A 6,842-nucleotide genomic window follows, 5' to 3' on the forward strand; every position below is an offset into this window, starting at 1 on the left:
GCGAGTCGCGGTGTTTGACCCTTCAAACTCCGCGAGTCGCGGAGTTTGTATTTTTTTTTTTAAACATCTTATACTAATTAAAACAATTAAGTAATTAATTTTAAAATTTTGTTTCCCTTGTTATTTAGGACGAGGTCGTTTCGGATCGATGTCCTAGTCCGTCCTTCGACAAAATTTTAAAATTTGTCTTTTTGTAGCGATTGTTTTAAAAGCTAAGATTTTTGGGTTTTTTTTAATGTTTTTGGCATACTTTAATTCAATAAGATTAAAAATAATGATAATAAAAGTTCTCGTCCCTCCCTCGGGTAAAGCAATTTCGGTTCAACGACCTGGTCTTCAACTTACGACGAATTTTAAAAATCATATTTTTAACTTAATGAGATAAAGTAAATTTTTGTTTTTAAATTCACACCAAACTTAAAATAAAAATACATAAAATTCAAAATTAATATTAAAAATTCACACCAAACTTAAAATTTGAAATGCATAAAATTAAAAATTCTTATTTTAAAAATTAAAAATTCACACCAAACTTAATTTAAAAATTCATATTATAAAATCACACTAAAATTATATTATATTTTTCAAATATTTACAATTTTAAATATATTGTTTTTACAAAGTTTACAATATTAATTTAATATTTATATATTAATTTTAAAAAAAATGGTAAAAATAAAATTAAAATTCTTTTTGGCTTTTTATCCCACTTTAATCAATCAAATATTATCAAAAATATGCGCCCCTCTTTTCCGTAAAGTAATTTCGGTTCCAAGACCTAATTTAACTCATGACGAATTTTTGAAATATTTTGGGTTGATTGATTAAAGATATTTATACCTTAAGAATAAACGTTAAATTTCGCAGTGATGTAATAAATTTTTGAATGATATCAATAATTTCGGTCGCCAAACCTAATTTTATTCAATACCAATTTAATAATTTATAGCGAACAAATTAGCGTTTATTATCAAAAGGTTAAAAATAAAAATAAAAATAAAAACTGTACAGACTTACCTGTGAGATAGTATTCTTAGTTATACGATCTATCCCATTCATAAGATAGTCGGTTTAATTGGGTTTCCATGGATACATAGGCGTAACCTCGAGCATTCAGTGTTTTTTCTTCTAAACATATGAACGGTCCGTCTCTTCATAAAGTAAGAAATTCGGTATTTGAATAGGTTTGATTATTTGAACATTTACCTCCATGTGACCATTTTCCGCATTTGTGACATCTTTCAAGGTGTCGTGCTCTTCTTTTCGCTGCGGATTTTGATTTTCCTTTACCAAATTGTAACTTATTATCTTCGCATCTGGATTCTTTTCTTACTCCGTCCAATCTTTCTCTGATTACTGATACTATTTTACTCGGAAGTGTGTCATTATTACGTTTAGTGACCAAAGCGTGTAGCATTAGACCATGGTTTAGTTCACAGGCAGTCTTCATTTCCTAAAAAAAATAAAAATTCGGAATAGGGGGAGAAGACTAGTTCGTTAGGGTCTGCTAGGGAAAGACCATTCGGGTTCCATTTTCGAGAACTACACGAAAACAGACAATCTAACTCTAACAGAAATACATATTATCCTTTAAAGACTTGATTCTCCCCACACTTAGTTAGCTGTGGTATCGAAATTGTGATTAACTTCGTTGTCAACTTCCATTGGATATCTATGTAGTGTTTAACTCTGTGACCATTAACTTTAAATTCAATCCCATCTGAATTTATTAATTCTACTGTTCCGTATGGGAAAACTCTTTTGACTATGAATGGTCCAGACCATCTTGATTTCAATTTTCCAGGAAATAGCTTGAATCGTGAATTGAAAAGAAGAACTCTGTCTCCTTCTTTAAATTCTTTTAAACTTCTGATTCTTTTATCATGCATTTCTTCGTTCTTTCTTTATAGATTAACGAATTTTCGTATGCTTCATGTCTTAATTCTTCTAATTCGTTTAGTTGACTTAATCGTAGACGTCCAGCTTCATGTAAATCAAGATTACATGTCTTCAAAGCCCAAAATGCTTTGTGTTCAATTTCTACTGGAAGATGACATGCTTTTCCATAAACAAGTCTAAAAGGCGTGGTTCCAATTGGAGTTTTGTAGGCTGTTCTAAAAGCCTAGAGTGCATCCTCCAATTTAATGGACCATTCATTCAGATTTGATCCTACGATTTTCTCTAGAATACGTTTTAAAGCTCGGTTGGTATTTTCAACTTGTCCACTTGTTTGTGGATGATATGCGGTGGAGATTTTATGAGTTACTCCATATCTTTTAAGAACTTTCTCAAGTTGATTATTACAGAAATGTGTACCCCGATCACTTATTAAAGCTTTCGGTGTTCCAAACCTTGCAAAAAGACGTTTTAAAAAGTTGACTACAACTCGTGCATCGTTAGTTGGGAGAGCTTGTGCTTCCGCCCATTTAGATACATAATCAATGGCAACGAGAATGTAGAGATTATTATGAGATTTTGGAAATGGACCCATAAAGTCAATACCCCAAATGTCAAATACTTCACATACTTGTATGACATTTTGTGGCATTTCATCATGTTGACTTATTTTTCTGGCCCTTTGACATGCATCACAGGATTTGCAAAGAAGGTATGCGTCTTTGTAAATTGTAGGCCAATAGAATCCAGCTTCATAAACTTTTCTTGCTGTTAATTGAGGCCCATAATGCCCTCCTGTTGGTCCTGTGTGACAATGGTTTAAAATTTTACTAGCTTCATCTCCGAATACACATCGGCGTATTATTCCATCGGGACAACTTTTAAACAGATGTGGATCTTCCCAGAAATAGTGTTTTATATCACTAAAGAATTTATTTCGTTTTTGGTACGACAATCCTTTTTCAAGGAATCCACAAACTAAGTAATTTGCATAGTCTGCAAACCATGGAATTTCATTATAATCTATCTTCAATAGATATTCATCAGGAAAGTTGTCTTGTATGGCCGATTCATTTAGAACTTCTAATTCGGGATTTTCAAGACGAGAAAGATGATCAGCGGCGAGATTTTCTGCTCCTCTTTTATCTCAGATTTCAATATCGAATTCTTGTAAGAGTAAGATCCAGCGGATTAATCTTGTTTAGCATCTTGTTTCGAAAATAGGTATCTAAGAGCAGAATGGTCGGTATAGACCACCGTTTTTGCTAGAACGAGATATGAACGAAATTTGTCAAAAGCAAAGACAATAGCAAGGAGTTCTTTTTCAGTAGTTGTATAATTTGTTTGTGCTCCTTGTAACGTCTTACTAGTATAATATATAGGTTGAAATCGTTTTTCAATCCTTTGTCCTAAAACGGCTCCCATTGCAAAATCACTTGCATCGCACATTAATTCAAACGGTAGATTCCAATTTGGTGTTATCATGATCGGCGCATTAGTAAGTTTCTCTTTAAGAATATTAAAAGATTTGATACATTCATCTGAAAAGATGAATGGAGCATCCTTTTCTAGGAGTTTATTCATAGGAGTGGCAATTTTAGAAAAATCTTTTATGAAACGTCGGTAAAAACCGGCATGCCCTAGAAAACTCCTAACTCCTCTAACATTGGTGGGATGTGGGAGTTTAGCAATTACATCTACTTTAGCTCTATCCACTTCAATTCCTTCTTTTGAAATTTTATGACCAAGAACGATGCCTTCTTTAACCATAAAATGGCATTTCTCCCAATTAAGAACTAGATTTGATTGTTCGCATCTAATAAGCATTCGTTTAAGATTAGCTAGACATGTTTCAAATGTATCACCGAAGACTGAAAAGTCATCTATGAAAACTTCCATGCATTCTTCTATCATGTCGTGAAAAATCGCCATCATACACCTTTGAAAGGTTGCAGGGGCGTTGCAAAGTCCAAATGGCATGCGTTTGTAAGCAAAAGTACCATAAGGGCACGTGAATGTGGTTTTCTCTTGATCTTCGGGTGCTATTGGAATTTGAAAATATCCGGAAAATCCATCTAGAAAACAATAGTAACTATTTCCGGCTAATCTTTCCAACATTTGATCAATGAAAGGTAAGAGAAAGTGATCTTTTCTGGTGGCGTCATTTAATTTTCTATAATCAATACATACACGCCATCCTGTTACAGTCCTAGTAGGAATAAGCTCATTTTTTTCATTTGTAATGACAGTCATGCCACCCTTCTTAGGTACGCATTGAACTGGGCTTACCCATGGACTATCAGAAATTGGATAAATTAGACCTGCGTCTAGCAGTTTAATAATTTCTTTTTTAACTACATCTTTCATATTAGGATTTAGTCTTTGTTGGCGTTGCACATACGTTTTATGACCTTCTTCCATAAGGATTTTATGTGTACAATGCGAAGAACTTATTCCTTTAATATCATGAATCTTCCATGCAATGGCTGGTTTATGAGCTTTCAACACAGAAATGAGTTGTGATTTCTCATTTTCAGTAAGAGAAGATGATATTATTACAGGTAATTCAGATTCTCCATGTAAATAAGCGTATTCCAAATAGTTTAGAAGTGGCTTTAACTCTAATTTCAGAGGTTCTTCTATCGATGATTTATATCGATATCTGTCTTCTTCTTTTAGCATTTGAATTTCTTCTGTTGTTGGTTCATATCAATTAGCTATAAGTGTAGCTAATATTTCAACTTCATCAATTTGTTCTGTTCCTTCTCCTAAAGAACATTCTCCTGTACCTTGTAATTCTGGAAATTCTTCTAATAATTCTGCATGTGAATCTATAGTTTGAATATAATAACATGTATCATCTGCAGATTGAGGTTGTTGCATTGCTCTATCAACTGAAAAGGTAACACTCTCGTCCTCTATACTTAGGGTCAGTTTCTTACCGAACACGTCTATCATTGCTTTAGCCGTGTTTAAGAATGGTCTTCCTAATATGAGAGGAACTTGAGAATCTTCTTTCATGTCCAGAACAACAAAATTTACTGGAAATACTAAAGTACCAACTTTAACTAGCATGTTCTCCATTATCCCTCTAGGATATTTTATTGATCTATCGGCTAGTTGTATACTTATTCTGGTTGGTTTCAATTCTCCAAGGTCTAGTTTAGCGTATAGTGAATATGGCATTAGATTTATACTAGCACCTAAGTCTGCTAATGCTTCTATTGAACTAAGACTACCCAGAAAACATGGAATTGTGAAACTTCCTGGATCAGATAGTTTTTCTGATATCTTATTCAACGGCACTGCTGAACAATTAGCGTTCATAGTAACAGCCGAGAGTTCTTCCATTTTCTTTCTATTTGAGATTAGATCTTTCAAGAATTTAGCATATCTAGGCATTCCTGAAATCACATCAATGAAAGGAAGATTTACATTTATCTGTTTAAACATATCCAAGAATTTGGATTGCTCAGCTTCAAGTTTCTCTTTCTTCATTTTACTCGGGTAAGGAAGTGGTGGTTGGTATGGTTTAACATAAGATTTAGCCTTAACTGTGTTATCTTCATTAACCTTTTCAACTACCGGTTCTTTTTCCTTATCTTGATCAGGTTGTGGTTCTTGAATAGCTTCATCAGAAGTTACAGGTATTTCAGGTGGTTTAAGTGTTGTACCACTTCTTGTGGTAATGGCTTTAGCTGTTTCATTCCGGGGGTTAGCATTTGTATCACTAGGTAAACTTCCCGGTTTTCTTTCACCTATTAACCTTGCTAGGTTACTTACTTCTTGTTCCAAGTTTTGAATAGAAGCTTGTTGATTTCTAAATGCTTGAGCATTTTGTTCATTAGTTTGTTTTTGAGATGTGAAAAACTGCGTTTGAGTTTCAACTAGCTTCGTCATCATATCTTCTAAATTCGGCTTTTTATCATCGGTTTGTGGTGGTTTGTTTTGAAAATTAGGTCTTTGCTGATTGTAAGTATTGTTGGATACTTGTTGATTGCTAGGACCTTGTTGGTTGTTGTATGGAATATTTCGATTATAATTCTGGTTTTGATTGTAGATTGGTCTTGGCGGTTGATAATTATTCTGATAATTATTTCCAGGCCTTTGGTTTATGTATGAAATATTCTCTCTTTGTTCCATTGTTAATTCAATACTAAGACAATCTTTTGTCAAATGTGGTCCTCCACACTGCTCACAACTAATTCGTATTGAGTGAATATCCTTATTCATCTTTTCCATTCGTCTCTCGACAGCATTTATCTTTGCGGAAATGGAATCTAAGTCATGGCTAGAATCGGCTCTAGCTGCTTTAGATGATCTAACGATATCTTTTTCTTGGTGCCACTCATGTGAGTGGGAAGCAGTGTTATCAATAATTTTATAAGCATCAGTTTCGGTTTTCTTCATAATAGAACCACCAGCTGCTATATCTATGTCTTTTCTTGTAGTGATGTCGCATCCTTGGTAGAATATTTGTACTATTTGACAGGTGTCTAAACCATGTTGCGGACATCCTCTTAATAACTTTCCAAATCTTGTCCACGCCTCATATAGAGTTTCATTCGGTTTCTGTGTGAACGTAACAATTTCTCCTTGAAGTCTTACGGCTTTAGATGCAGGAAAGAATTGTTTAAGAAATTTTTCAACTAAAACGTCCCATGTATCAATCGCCCCTTCAGGTAACGATTCCAACCAATCTTTGGCTTCTCCCTTTAAAGTCCAGGGAAATAACATGAGATATATTTGTTCATCTTCTACTTCTCGGATTTTAAATAGTGTGCAAATCCTATTAAAGGTACGAAGATGTTCATTTGGATCTTCCTTCGGCGCACCACTAAATTGGCATTGATTAGTCACCATGTGTAGAATTTATCCTTTGATTTCATAATCTGGCACATTAATGTCTGGATGAGTAATTGCGTGACCTTGGCTAGTGCGTTTAG

Source organism: Rutidosis leptorrhynchoides, chromosome 4 (assembly GCF_046630445.1).
Source record: "Rutidosis leptorrhynchoides isolate AG116_Rl617_1_P2 chromosome 4, CSIRO_AGI_Rlap_v1, whole genome shotgun sequence".
Taxonomy (NCBI): domain Eukaryota; kingdom Viridiplantae; phylum Streptophyta; class Magnoliopsida; order Asterales; family Asteraceae; genus Rutidosis; species Rutidosis leptorrhynchoides.